The sequence below is a fragment of the Carettochelys insculpta genome, chromosome 7 (assembly GCF_033958435.1).
Source record: "Carettochelys insculpta isolate YL-2023 chromosome 7, ASM3395843v1, whole genome shotgun sequence".
Lineage (NCBI taxonomy): Eukaryota > Metazoa > Chordata > Testudines > Carettochelyidae > Carettochelys > Carettochelys insculpta.
In genome coordinates this window covers 94114-108992 of record NC_134143.1, presented here as the reverse complement: position 1 = coordinate 108992, position 14879 = coordinate 94114, and the positions used below count along the sequence as shown (strand labels likewise).

The 14879-nt window shown below is 50.6% G+C and overlaps 2 non-coding genes across 2 annotated transcripts; both read left to right on the top strand.

The window, feature by feature from the left end:
- The first annotated feature begins 2259 nt into the window (after positions 1-2259).
- TRNAL-CAA (transfer RNA leucine (anticodon CAA)) lies at positions 2260-2368 on the top strand. Its single transcript has 2 exons — positions 2260-2297; positions 2323-2368. It is a non-coding gene; the product is annotated as a tRNA-Leu (tRNA).
- Positions 2369-13312: 10944 nt separating this feature from the next.
- Positions 13313-13405, top strand: TRNAI-UAU (transfer RNA isoleucine (anticodon UAU)). Its single transcript is given in 2 exon segments — positions 13313-13350; positions 13370-13405. It is a non-coding gene; the product is annotated as a tRNA-Ile (tRNA).
- The last annotated feature ends 1474 nt before the right edge of the window (positions 13406-14879 follow it).

The following is a 14879-nucleotide window of genomic DNA, read 5'->3' as shown; positions in this document are numbered from 1 at the left end:
TCATCGCTGAATGTGATCCATATGGTAGACCATGAATGAGCACTTTTTTATAGAAATGAGACACAAAACTCCTCATATCAGTGTCAACTGTCAGTTTCCCTGTGTCGCCAGATTTCAGCTGTGGGAGGGGTTTGCCAGCTTTATATGCAATGGCTCTGGCAAATGTTGATGGTTCATCTCCATCACTCAGGGAGACAGATTTTCTGCATGTGTGGGACAGCTCTCCCATCTGCTTGGAGCCTCATGAGTTAAGATAAAGAAGTAGGAGAAAACCTACAGAAAGACATAAGCCCACCGCTCAGCTGTGGCTGGGTTTACATCAGGGTAGGTAACTTCTCTGTCTGGCACATTTGATTATTTGGCACCCTGGTGCCCTGGGGGTGAAGCATAGTAGAGCTTCTACTGTACTAATACGGAAGGAAAGAGTGCAGTAAATTACACTCCTCGGACTTCAGAAAAGCAGACTTTGACTCCCTCAAGAACCGGATGGGCAGAATCCCCTGGGGTGCTACCATGAAGGGAAAAGGAGTCCAGGGAAACTGGCAGTATTTTAAAGGAGCTCTATTGAAGGCGCAGAAAGAAACCGTCCTGATGCACAGCAAGAGAGGTAAATATGGCAGGAGACCAGACTGGCTTACTGGGGAAATCCTTGGAAAACTTTGGCACAAAAAGGGAGCTTACAAAAAGTGGAAGCTTGGACAGATGTCTTGGGAGGGACATAAAGGTATAGCTTGAGAATATAGGACATTTATCAGGAAGGCGAAAGCGCAACTGGAATTGTGACTCGCAAGGAATGTGAAGGATAACGAGAAAAGTTTCTACAGTCATGTTAGCAAGAAGAAGGTGATCAGAGAGGGTGTGGGGCCTCTACTGAATGAGGGAGGTAACCCAGTGACAGATGATGTAGGGAAAGCTGAAGTACTTAATGCTTTCTTTGCTCCTCTCTTCACGGACAAGGACAGCTCCTGGACAAATGCGATGAGTGATGCATTGTGGGATGAAGGTGGACAGCCTTTGGTGGGGAAAGAACAGGTTAGGAGCTATCTAAAAAAGCTAAGTATCAGACGGGTAGCCGTGTTAGTCTGGATCTGTAACAGCAACGAAGGGTCCTGTGGCACCTTATAGACTAACAGAAAAGTTTTGAGCGTGAGCTTTCGTGAGCACAGCCTCACTTCATCAGATGCTGGTCATGGAAATCTGCAGGGCCAGGTATAAATAAGCCTGAGCAAGGCTGGGGATAACAAGCTTAGCTCAGTCAGGAAGGATGAGGCTTACTACCAGCAGTTGATCTGGAGGTGTGAACACCAAGGGAGGGGAAGCTGCTTTTGTATTTAGCCAGCCATTCCCAGTCTTTGTTTCATCCTGAGCTGAGGGTGTTGAATTTGCAGATGAATTGTAGCTCAGCAATTTCTCTTTGGAGTCTGGTCTTGAAATTTTTTTACTGTAGGATAGCTACTTTTAAGTCTGCTACTGTGTGGCCTGGGAGATTGAAGTGCTCTCCTACGGGTTTTTGTATATTGCCATTTCTGATCTCTGATTTGTGTGCATTTATTCTTTTACGTAGAGACTGTCCAGTTTGTCCGATGTATATAGCAGAGGGGCATTGCTGGCACATGATGGCATAAATTATATTGGTAGATGTGCAGCTGAATGAACCCACGATGGTGTGGCTGATCTGGTTAGGTCCTGTAATGGTGTTGCTGGTGTAGATATGTGGACAGAGCTGGCAACGAGGTTTGTTGCATGGAAGGGTCCCTGAGTTAGAGTGACTGTGGTGTGGTGTATAGTTGCTGGTTAGGATTTGTTTCAGGTTGGCAGGTTGTCTGTGGGCAAGGACTGGTCTGCCTCCCAAGGCCTGTGAAAGTGGGGGATCATTGTCCAGGATGGGTTGTAAATCCCTGATGATGCGCTGTAGAGGTTTTAGCTGAGGACGGACTGTAGGTGATGGCTAGTGGTGTTCTGCTGGTTTCTCTCTTGAGCTTGTCCTGTAGCAAGAGGCTTCGTGGCACACGTCTGGCTCTGTTGATCTGTTTTTTCACAGGCAGTTCCTTCTTCATCCATTACTTTTCAGCTAAGGACAAAGTACCTCCAAGCATTAGGTCATACGGGGGTTATTAAGTATGAAAGCCAGCTGTGCTGGAGAATGGCTCACTGGTGTTGGAAGAGTTGTGCTCCAGATGAGTACAGAAAGTGTTGAGCCTGCCTGACTCATAAAGTATAAAGCAAAACTAGTGTGGGGAGAGCATTGCTTACAGCTGTGTCAAGATGGCCGAGTGGTCTAAGGCGCCAGACTCAAGGCACTGTCTTTCTCTCCCCTGGGTGTTCTGGTCTCCCCGAGGAGGCATGGGTTCAAATCCCATTCCTGGCATTATTTTCTACATGCCAAACTGGCCTCCAGAGGCTCTAAAAAAGACATGAAAGAGCCAGAGGCATTAACCTGACCCCATCACTCCCTTTCTCACACACCCTCTGTCAAACTCTCCTGTCTGCTTCCCTCCCCATGGGACCTGCAGATAAACAATTTCTGGTCACCTGTGACTCCTTGGAGATTAGCTATTGATACTGGCAAACACGCATTCCTTCTGAGAAAGGTACAGTTGCCTCTACAGCATTTACCACTGGTAAAGAGTACAGCTTAGTGGTGGAGCATTTGACTGCAGCTGAAGAAGTCCCAGGTGCTCCTTCACAGATGGTTGTCTTAAGGGAAATATATATTCATCTCCAGTACATTTGGGGATTTTCCTGGATGTTTGAAATAGATTTAAACACTTACCTTTTTCCTCTGCAAATGTACCAGCACTGAGCAAACCGATCCTTCAGCTGAGATCAGTCCCCAGCCTGCAAAGCTCAGGGTTCTGTTCCCATTGAACACACAAGGGTACTATACATCACACATATGCAGGGCCCTGCTCACAGTGGCCTGTGCTGGGCAGGAGAACCAGGCCCAAAGCCAGGGGGCTCAGGAATCTAACACACAAAGGCCACTTGGTTCAGATGGAGCTCACAGCACTTTGGCTTCATCACGCTCACCCAGCAGCATGAGGGCCCACCCCAGGCACAGGAAGGAGCCTGTGCCTCTGACCAGGAAACATTCAACTGGCAGGGGGTAGAGCTGCCGGAAGCCCCAGAAAAGAACCCAGCCCAGGATCAGGCGATGCCCTACCACAGTGGGGACTGCAGAAAGGACCAACACACCACAGAAAAGTCACTGACAGTTCCCAGCTGCAGAGCCCCATCCATTGGCCCAACGCCCCCAAAGCAAGACATGAGCGAGCCAGGCTAACACCAGCCCCACAACCAGGGGGTTAGAAACTGGCCTTAAGGATGAGAGGTCCATGGAGTGACTTCTGCCCCAAAAGGCTCATTTACGAGTTTACCTTGGGGCTCCCAGAGAGGCCAGTGTCTGGAGGATGAGGGGTTTCTTACCTGGAACTGCAGCCTGACATGTCCCCGGCTGTTCAGATTGGCCACAGAAAAGATCCTAGAACAAGAACTGAACAGTCAGAGCCACAAAACACATTCAGAGACCGGAACAAGTTACAGTCCTCAGAATGAATGAAACCAAAAGGTAACTGTGCCAGGGCATCTGCCCAACACAGGCTTGTGAGGTGGGCAACTGGGCCCAACCACGGCCAAGGCCGTACCTGGAGGAAGAGGCAGGGAGGAGAGATTCATTGCCAGCAGGAGCAGATGGATCTGTAAGCAGGGACGGAAGCTGGTCACACAGAGGCTGCTGGGAAGGGCAGTCACTTGTACGGCTGAGGGGTCATAGCCAGTGAAGCCAAATGAAGAGGGAGGTGTGGGATGCAGTCCAGAAAAGAGCATCGAGACCTGGGACGGGAAAGCTCAGAACTGCTGGGTGGAGGGTCCCAGCCGGGCTGGAACCAGAGGGAGGGGGCACCTGGGTTCCACCAGCAGCCACTGAGGCTGTGGCTGAGCTGGGGCCTGTGGCGGAGAACACGAGTGCTCCATGGGTCGCTGTGGGAGTGACAGGGAACTGCAGGACTGTTGCTCAGAAGGAAGGAAAAGCCAAGTTATCCAGACAAAGGCTGAGTCAGCAGCTGGGCAGTCGCAGCTTCTCCCAGCAAGAGGTGCTGCCCCAGTGAGCAGGAGGTGGGTAGTCACTGGCAGGGCCTCATCTTGACACAGCTAATGCCTCAGCTGAGCCACCAAGTGGCGACTGGCTGCTCCATCACACTCAGAAAAGGAACAGAGGAAAAATGTGCACAAGGACACAAGCCCCCCAACAGTCTGGCAAGGACACAGGCAGAAGAAGGGCTTGTCTGGGACTTGAATCCAGGACCTCTCCCCACCCTCAAAGGGAGACTCATACCCCTAGACCAACCAGCCACAGCAGAAGGGAAGGCATTGACCATGCTCCAGAACCAGGCTTGAACTCACAGCCCGTGCTCTGAGAAGTACTGTGCCTCCGTTCACCTGTCAAAGGTCATTTCCATGCTCTCTTCACAGCCCTGAGGAAAGAAAGAAACTTCATGCTCGGGACAGTTCCCAAACCACACTGTGTGGGAGAAAAAGAAAGGGACCACGAAGTCAGGGAGAGCAGCAAACACACTGTTTGAGGGGAGCATCACAGAGTTCAACTCAAGACTTCTTGTGCCCTGAGCAGCACTCAGGCTTGCAAAACAAACCCAGCTGTGGAGGAGAAGCAGTCGTCGCTTCTCACAATTTAAAACAAAAGCAAAACCAGAGAGCCCCCCACACATGACTTCACCTTGCCAAGAACTTCTCCACACTCCCTCCCGCCTGCAGTGAGATTCAAAACCTGGGAACGGGGCTGATGCTGCTGAGCTCACTCCTTCACAGAGCTGCCTGAGCTGTGTGATTCCACCCAGCACACGTTGAGCTTGCTGCTGTGCTTCACAAGATCCAAACACCAGCAAAGCTGGGCAGGCCCAGGTGTTGGGGCTGGCAGGGACTCAGGTGTGGGCAGATAGCAGAGCTTCCTGCAATATTTCAAAGGAGGAAGTAGAAAGTGCAGTGAGACAACTAAAGCAGAACAAAAGTCCTGAAAATGGTAAGATCATGGGAGAGATGCTCAAAAATGGCAGAGAAAGTATGTCAGGAAATACACCCACAAGGTAACACAACATGAAAAGAAAGGAGGGCACCTAAGGAATGGACAACATTGACGCTAGTGACAATACGCAAGGAAGGAAATGCACTGGAGTGCAAGAACCACAGAATGATTGTCCTCACCAGTGATCTAGGCAAGGTGCTGATGGTTCTACTGACAGAGAGACTGAGATCGCAGATAGAAGAACATCTAATGGACACGCAAGTGGGATTCAGGAAAGATAGAAGTACCATATAGCGGATATTGGCACTAAGACTGACAGCAGAGAAAGCTCAATGAAAGCACAAAACGTCGACAGTCGCTTTGTTGATTTTCAAAAGGCATTTGACAGGATAGATCAGAAAGTGACTTGGGCGCTGTTGGAGTCACAGGGAGTGGACAGCAGACTGATCGGTTGTTGATAGGTATCAACAACAATGCGAAGGCAGTGGTAAGAATGTGCAGAGGGATGGGAATTTGGTCTATAACAAGTATCTTCATCATGCACCTAGAGAGAGCGATGGACAAGATCATAGACAAAGTAGAAGGAATAGCTGCACGGGATGATAATCTACAAGCTGAGGTTCGTGGATGATATAGTTCTCTTTGAAGATGATGAAGAGAAGCTAACAAGGATGGTGCAGGTGCTAAACGAGGAAGGGAAGTGGTACAGACTGATTATGAACATTGTTATACAAAAACGATACATGTAGATAAGAAAATTGGAAGGGAGATCAGCATAGATGGGATCGAAGTAGAGAAGATCACATATCTGGGAAGCAACATCATATATGCTCTAGACTGTAAGAATGAAATAGCGACTTGAATAGTGAAAGCAAGTGCAAGTTTGACGACAATGGATAAGAACTGAAAAAAACAAAGCGATTATCCGAGGAACAAAGCTGCGTGTCTTGAAAACGTGTGTATTCAACAGCATGTTGTACGGATGTGAGACATGGGGAAGAGAAGAGAAGGATATTGGTGTTCGAGAGGAGCTGTTATGGAAAGATCCTGATGATCGGATGGATGCTGAAGCTCACCAATGAGGAATTCTACAGAAAGAAGCAACTGAAAGAGAACCTACTGCAGAAGGTTATGCAATGGAAGTTAGAGGTATCTGAGGATATCTGCAGAATGGAGGAAAGAAAAATCAAGACCCTGGTATTTAGCACAATGGAGGGTTCGACTAGGAGAGGCAGAGCCCACAGACAATGAGTAGATGATGTCGTAGGTGGGCTCAGAGTTAGTCTACGGAAACTGAGCTGTTCCACACTGGACAGGGAAAGAATGAAGGAAATTGTGAGGGAGGCGTTGGCCACCAGTGAGCGCTGAGTCGCTGGTTGTTGACAGTCTGTGGAATAGCAGGTTAAAGCGCATGTCTTAGAAACAGAAGAGCCCAGGTCCCATTCCCAGCAGTGCCTGGGTTTTAGCAGGTGTGGGGGGAACCCAGCCAGGGCTTATGCCTGAAGGGGGAGGAGAAAAGGTCAGTGGGAGTGTAGGCAGGGTCTGAGGGGACAAGGGGCTCAGGGCAGTGGGGAGGGGTGGGAGAGACAGGGTCTGAGGGACACACTGCAGGGGCCCAGGACAGCTGGCAAGGGGCAGCCGGGGCTGAGGGGACCCCCCTAGCTGGGCTCAGAGCAGTGGGGGATGGGTGACAGAGGGAGAAAGGGGAGGCCAGGCTGGTGGGGGAGGGGAGAAAATCTCATTCCAGGGACCAGGGGCCCTGCAGCTGCCTGTTGCTCATTTCCAGAAGGCCCCTTGGGAGGCCCTTCTCTGCAGGCTGGAGAGCTCAGCTGGCCAGAGCCTGGTACTCAGAGCACCAAAATCGTGAGTTCGAGCCCCATGCCAGCCACTGAAGGGTGTTTCCTGTTGTCCTTCCCCTGACCCCTCTGGGCAGGAGAGCAACAGAGCTGAGGGAAACAGGCTGAGTGGCTGGCAGGGAACAAGCCAGAGTCACCACCCCCGGCTAAGGGAGGGGCTGCAGGTTGGGTGTGGGCGAGGAGAGGATTCCCCAGGTTCTCAACACTGACCTCGCACGGCAAGGGACACTAGGAACACTCTGCCAAGGGCACCAGCTTTCCCCAACAGCTGCACTGGCTTTCTTTGCTCTCCATCACCTTCCCAGGCTTTCTAGCCTCACGTCAGACTGTCAGGTGAAGCCTGAGAAAGGAAAATGCCCCCTGCAGGCATCCAAAAGCTTCCTGTGATCCTGCAGTGGTTAGTATACTGCATTGTGGCTGCATCAACCTTGGGTCAAATCCAAAGCCAGGCCGTAGCAGTGATAGCCCAGTGTTTGGGTCGTGCTGCTTTTACTTCTCCAGGAGGATGGTGAAATACTGCAGTGCTTTACCTTGACAGGTGGTGCCATCTTCATCCCTAGAGGTTTTCAAGTCCTGGCTTGAGCAAGCCCTGGCTGGGATGATTTAGTTGGGGTTGGTCCTGCTTCAGGCTGGGGTCTGGACTGGATGACCTCCTGAGATCCCTCCCAGCTCTAGGATTCGATGATTCTAATCTCATCTCCACAGGAATGGGCCAGGACAGCTCAGTCTCTGACTGGAGGAAGTGCCGTGGGGCCCCATGCTAAGGAAGCCCAGGGTGGACAGAGGGGTCCCGGGAGAAAGAGCAGCTCCAGGGAAGCAATGAGGGCAGAGTGCTGCTGCCAGCTGAGGGTGAGAGGTGCCCAGTGTGCAATGCCAGCCTGTTGAAATGTGTAAGGAGCAGCTGGGGAGGTGTGAAGGCCACCATTCAGGGCTCTGCTTCCTGCAGTCAGAGTTCAAGGTCAGAGCCACCAAAAAAAAATCCCTGGGGAGCTGCAAACATACATCCCCTCAATCACCCAGACTACACACCTCCAGCTCTCTCCCGCATCCCCTCCTGCCAAGACTCCCACAGCTGGTGCGTGAGAGGTGAGAGCTTCTTGCCTCCTTTGCCAGCCAGAGGCATCAGTGATTCCTGGCCCCTTTTCCCACCCAGAAGGCTGTGCGGGTGGCTGCTGAGGGAGTGCACGAGGCAGGCTCTTGGGGTGCTCGGCAGCTGTGCTTGGCCCTGAGGGGAGAGAGACGAGGCTCCCACTTCACTCTGCCATTGGCACACCTGGCTCTGCTCTCACTCAGAGCAGAGGTGACTCAGGCTTGGGGAGCATGGCCACGCTCTCCTGGCACGGCCTGAGACAGGGGTGACAGTATTAGATTGTCAGATGAAGAGAAAATCATTGCCACAACTCCTCTGTTTGCACCAAATCTTGTGCAAGTGGGTCAGGGAAGGTACGTATCAAAAACTGATGATTTGCTGCGTTTTTTTCCACCACTCACAGGCACGTCTCATTTTTGGATTTGAAGTTCTGAGTTTTGGCTGCGAACAAGAACGTCAAATGTTTGCTTCTGGGAGACTTCCGACAGCTTGCCAAACTCTTTGCAAAGCTTGCTGGTCGAGTGTCTGACAATGCGCTTTAATAGGTGCCAGTCCACTTCTGAGGTTTTTACTGTGAACGTTGAGCGGAGCATGTAAGCAATGGCTGCTACCAACAAAGGACTGTCTCACGCGTGGACAGGTAACTTGTTTATGTGACAGACTTCTTCTTGGAATCTAGTTTCACAGATGAAAACAACGCAGTTTCCTCCACACGAGCTAGACAGCTGAGGAGAAAGCCTTGTGGGTGCCTCCACTTTGGTCTTTATTCCAGCTCCTCTCTTGTGGAACCCCTCTGCTCTGAACTGAGCTCCACAGGCCTTCTGAGCCACGCTAAGAGAGGAGGAGGTCAGAGACTTGTTTTCTCAAGCTGGCAGTTTACTCTGTCCGTGCTACTAGCCTGCACCAAAATCTTTGCAATTAGGGTCTCTAGTCTGATGTCTCTAATCACTTGACTGTCAACGTTTTGTCCTTTTCTTATTTCTGAAGAAACCTTTCACTTTTGGATTGAAAAGAACTGGCACAGCATGCTCTTTTGGGTGAGAAGCTGAGAGGGAAGGCTGCTTCCAGTAATGTGGGAGCTCACACAAAGGTACTCAGAAGCAGACTTAAAAGCACCATCCCTGGGTGGGCTTCATTCACCACCTTTCTAGTTAACAGCCACAGGGAAACCCCATGAGCTGCAAAGCCACTTGCCGGCAGAATACTCGACTTCTGTCAGCATCAGTGCAGGATACTCACCAGAGTGCATGCTGGGTAACAGCAACTCAGCTGAGCAGAGTGGTAGAGCAGAAGTGTTCTGTACCCATAACCCAGAGATTGATGAGTCAAAACCATTCTCTGCTAACTATACAAGATGCCCTACTGATGGGGCCCAAGACCCAGAGCCGTGTAACCTAAGCTAGCGAACTGGATGCATGATTGCCCCTCCTTCATCTTAGTGGGCTGCAAAAGGCTTTTAACACACATGAGCTGCGTCTACACATGCACGCTACTTCGAAGTAGCGGCAGTAACTTCGAAATAGCGCCCGTCACGTCTACACGTGTTGGGCGCTATTTCGAAGTTGAAATCGACGTTAGGTGGCGAGACGTCGAAGTCGCTAACCCCATGAGCGGATGGGAATAGCGCCCTACTTCGACGTTCAACATCGAAGTAGGGACGTGTAGACGATCCGCGTCCCGCAACATCGAAATAGCGGGGTCCTCCATGGCGGCCATCAGCTGGGGGGTTGAGAGATACTCTCTCTCCAGCCCTTGCGGGGCTCTGTGGTCACCGTGGGCAGCAGCCCTTAGCCCAGGGCTTCTGGCTGCTGCTGCTGCAGCTGGGGGTCCGTGCTGCATATACAGGGTCTGCAACTAGTTGTTGGCTCTGTGTATCTTGCACTGTTTAATGAAAGTGTGTCTGGGAGGGGCCCTTTAAGGGAGCGGCTTGCTGTTGAGTCCGCCCCGTGACCCTGTCTGCAGCTGTGCCTGGCTCCCTTATTTCGATGTGTGCTACTTTGGCGTGTAGACGTTCCCTCGCTGTGCCTATTTCGATGTTGGGCTGAGCAACGTCGAAGTTGAACATCGACGTTGCCAGCCCGGGAGGACGTGTAGACGTTATTCATCGAAATAGCCTATTTCGATGTTGCTACACCGAAATAAGCTATTTCGAAGTTGGGTGCACGTGTAGACGTAGCCATGGTCTGCTGACATAGGTACTCTGGCTAAATGCACTTGTATCCTGAGGCCTTCTGGGGTGTGCCCATTGAACCAGAGCAGCCCCTGGAATAGATGCAGAGGGAGCACACGGCTCTTAGCGTCAGTGGGATGTGCAAGGAACATGCATCTCGTTTTTCCTGTCCTTGCTTTGTGTGTATGTTGCTTTGGTAAGAATGGTGGGAAGAAACAGTGGGTGGAGCGAAACCAGTGGAATGTGGACACCCTGCGCATGGGCGATGATAAACAGAAGGTCTGATGGGATGCACGTGTGGAACCCCAAGGACTAGCACGTGAGCGACGGGACACAGATTGTTCAGCATTGGCCCAGGCCGCGAAGGGGTGTGGCTGCCTGCCCAGAAGTCAAGCACAAGCGTGAGGGATGAAGGCCTCCTGTCTCCTCAGCCGTTATGAAGCACGAGTGCTTCCTCATCCCCTTTTCCCACTCAGAAGGGTGAGGTGGCTTCCAGGACAGGACAGACCTGGCCAGGCTCAGGCACGGCTGCTGCGTTAGCTCTGTGGTTGGATTGAGAACACAGGCAGAGCTGACAGCGCGGTCACTGGAACGGCCTGGCCCAGGGCTTTTGGCGCAGGGCTGGGAGCATCTCACCAGGGAAGAACTTTCCCTTCCAGTTCATAAAGGCTCCATTGTCCTCGGAGAGCGCAGAGAGCACATACAGCATCCCCCGTATGCTCTCATCCACTGGCGGTTGGGCCTGGTGGGGGGAAGTAGAGTGAGGGGGGAGCCTGCTCTGGGAGTGACCCAGGACACCAGGGGCCCAGAGGCAGAGCCGAGTTAAGCCCTTGGCCCAGCTGGAGTCTCTTCAAATTTCTCCTCCCCTGAGTGGTGTGAATTTGCTTGTGCGTCGCAAGGCAGAGGGCAGTGCAATACACAGCTGATGTGTGACACCTCAGCTTCACCCTGGTGCACAGAACACAACTCCTGTGGTGGGAGTGCGGCCAAGGGTCTGAGGGGGGAGGGGCCCTGGGCTGTGGCAGAGGCTTGGGGTGCAGCAGTGTGAGGGCTCTGCCTGGGAGTTCGGGCTTTAGGAAGGTGCTGGAAAATTGGGATTTGGGCTGCCAGAAGGGAGCTCCGGGTGTGGAAGATGCCGAGGACTCAGGGGAACAGCTCTGCCGTCCGCTTGGGGCCTCATCAGTAATTATAAAGAAGTCGGCGTGAGTAAGACGAGCTCCTCATTTCCTTACTCTCCCCTGGATACATGGAGCTCATTGATAAGCGCAGGGAGCTGATGTGGACAGACATGAAGCTACAGAGTGCTGAGGGGCCACTCAGCTGGTGAAGGGTAATTTCCTCTCCTCTCTGGGCAGGTGGGGATGGAAGGGAAGAGAAGAAAATCCTCTTCTCCTCGCTGAGGGTGATGGAAATATCAATTTCTCCTCTCTAGGGCAGGGAAGAAGAGACTTTTCCTGCCTGAGACCAGGATCCCAAAGGAAACAGAGAGAGAGCAGAGAACTGGCTGGGTGTCTCTTGGGATCATGATTCCACCTGTGTCAAATATTCCAAATAGCTCTCTTGAAATGGGGGCTGTGAAGCCAGGGAATAGAGCCTTGCTCAAAATAAGCCAAAGTCCATCCAAGAGCTCGAATTCACAACAGTCTCTATTGTTTGCAGATGCTGTATGTCAAAACAGCTGAGCAGTACTTTGAAATCCATGTTGTGTGAAGCTGCGCTGCATCAGATTCAGCAGTTCTGGCATTGCTTATTCAGGACTAACGTTGCTGTGCAGACACAGCCTTTGTGTGCCTGAGCCAGAGCTAAGGGCAGCTGCGAGGATACTGTGGCCTCCAGAATGGGATTGGTGAGTCAGGATGCTCAAACAGGCAGAGGGGAATTAGCGGAATGGGTAGAGCGGCACAACCCAGTGCTCACCTCTCAGTGTGCCTCACCAGTGACCATGCTAATACAGCCGAAAACCAGCTGGGTTCTTTTATTTGTGTTCCGTTTGCACAGTAACAGGAGGAGTCAGGTTAAAACTTAAGCAGTTACTATTTATTTGATAAAAAAGCTTAACTCTTACGGTTACAAGGCTTAGATTTTCACTTCTTAGTTACAAGTAGCGAACATATAACAAAAGTACTTTAATTCATAGATCTGTTATTCAACGAACACAAAAGCAAAACACAGAGCAGGTCTTATTCTCACCGCTGTGTTACCTGTCTTGGCGTGGCCAGCGTCTATCACTGAATCCCTCGGCAAGAAGAGAACGAGGATGGAGTCCCCTGGGACCTCGGGAGGCAAAGACCTTCCTGACTGGCAGGTATAGGTGATCAGAGCTCAATTAGAGGGGGCTGCTGGCCCCTTCTTTGTACCACTTGGGTCAAGTTCACTCTTCCTTATCTTAAAGATGCCAATTGTGTTAGATTGTCTCGTGATGCCAGTTCTCACAAGGAGTTTCAAGGGCTTAATTCACACCTGTGAGGTGGAGATAATTTAGACATTCTTTTCCTATGGACGTGAGATTCCTCTCCTGGGACGATGTGCAGGCGTATCAGTCACCGGTACAAGCCAAGGGCAGCCTGAGGCCCTGGTCGTCTGCTAGCCCGTTTGTCTTTTGTTGTCTGGTTTTAGCCCATTCAGGGTCATGATGAGGCAGGACATCTGCGCTCTGAGGCATCAAAGACTGTGCTTGAGATTAGTGCATCTGTGCTCTCAGGCATTCCAAGACTGGGCTGTTTCCTTTGGTCCTTTGTGCTCTGGAGCACCTCAGAGGGGCAGGATAGAGGAGAGCAGGGGAATTCTGTCTGGCTACAAACAGCAGAAGCATGAGCTGGAGTTGGAGGAGAGGCAGCCAAGGGGGCTGAGCAGGGGTAAGTGGGGATGGGCCCCAAGCTGCCAGTGTTGTGGGGAAACTGGACTCAAACTGCTGCCCTGGTGTTAAGAGGGGGAGGATACTGATGCCATGTCACAGCCTTGGAGAGGGTTTGTGATCTGCCCCAGACTGGCCCCGCAGACAGGCTCCGCTGTGTGACTCCCCTGCTGGGTCCCAAGGCCATCGTGGCGTTCGGCAACATGGATGTGGTGGAGGTGAGGGGCTGTGACCTGTCCAAACAGGTCCTGGGGCTGAAATATGACCTGACCCCTAAGTCATACGGGCCACCCCCAAAAACATGGCTCCAGTGGCACAATGGGTTAGTGCACAGTACTTATAGAGCAGTACTGCAATAGACATGCTGAGGTTGCGAGTTCGAGCCTCACCTGGAGCATGGCTTTTCCAAAAAAAAAGGAGACTCACCTGGAAGACTCTGAATCAGAAAACATGAGGACTGGAAGGGACCTCAAGAGGCCATCAGGTTCAGGCAGCTGCCCTTGTGGCAGGACCAAATACTGTCTAGACCATCCCAGATAGAAATCAATCTAACCTATTCTTAAATATCTCCAGCGATGGAGATTCCACAACCTCCCCAGGCAATTTATTCCACTGTTTGACCACCCTGACACTTAGGAACTTTTTCCTAATGTCCAACCTGAACCTCCCCTGCTGCAGTTTAAGTCCATTGCTTCTTGTTCTAGCCTCAGATGCCAAAAAGAACAAGGTTTCTCCCTCTTCCTTATGATACCCATTTAGATACCTGAAAACTGCTATCAAGTTCCCCCTCAGTCTTCTCTTTTCCAAACTAAACAAGCCCAATTCTTTCAACCTTTCTTCATTGGTCACATTCTCTCGACCTTTAATTATTCTTGTCACTCTTTTCCGGACCCTCTCTAATTTCTCCACATCTTTCTTGAAGTGCGGTGCCCAGAACTGGACACAATACTCCAGCTGAGGCCTAACCAGCGCAGAATGACTGGAAGAATAACTTCTCGTGTCTTTTTCACAACACACCTGTTAATGTATCCCAGAATCATGTTTGCTTTTTTTGGAACAGCATCACACTCTTGACTCATATTTAGCTTGTGGTCCACTATAATCCCTAGATCCCTTTCTGCTGTAGTCATTCCAAGACAGTCTCTCCCCATTCTAAATGTGTGAAACTGATTCTTCCTTTCCAAGTGGAGCACTTTGCATTTGTCCTTATTAAACTTCCTCCTGTTTACCTCAGACCATTTCACCAATTTATCCAGATCATTTTGAATTATGACCCTGTCCCCCAAAGCAGTTGCAACCCCTCCCAGCTTGGTATCATCTGCAAACTTAATAAGTGTACTTTCTATGCCAATATCTAAATTGTTGATGAAGATGTTGAACAAAACCAGTCCGAAAACAGACCCCTGCAGAACCCCACTTGTTATACTTTTCCAGCAGGATTGAGAACCATTAAGAACTACTCTCTGAGTACGGTTATCTGGCCAGTTATGCACCCACCTTATAGTAGTCTCATCTAAATTGTATTTGCCTGTTTTTTTTAATAAGAATATCATGCGAGACCATATCAAAAGCTTTACTAAAGTCTAAGTATACCACATCTACTGCTTCTCCCGATCCACAAGGCTTGTTATCTTATCAAAGAAAGCAATCAGATTGGTTTGACATGATTTGTTCTTGACAAATCCATGCTGGCTGTTCCCTATCACCTTACCACCTTCCAAGTGTTTGCAGATGATTTCTTTAATTATCTGCTCCATTATTTTTCCTGGCACAGAAGGTGAGCTGACTGGCCTGTAGTTTTCTGGGTTATTCTTATTCCCCTTTTTATAGATCGGCACTATATTTGCCCTTTCCCAGTCTTCTGGAATCTC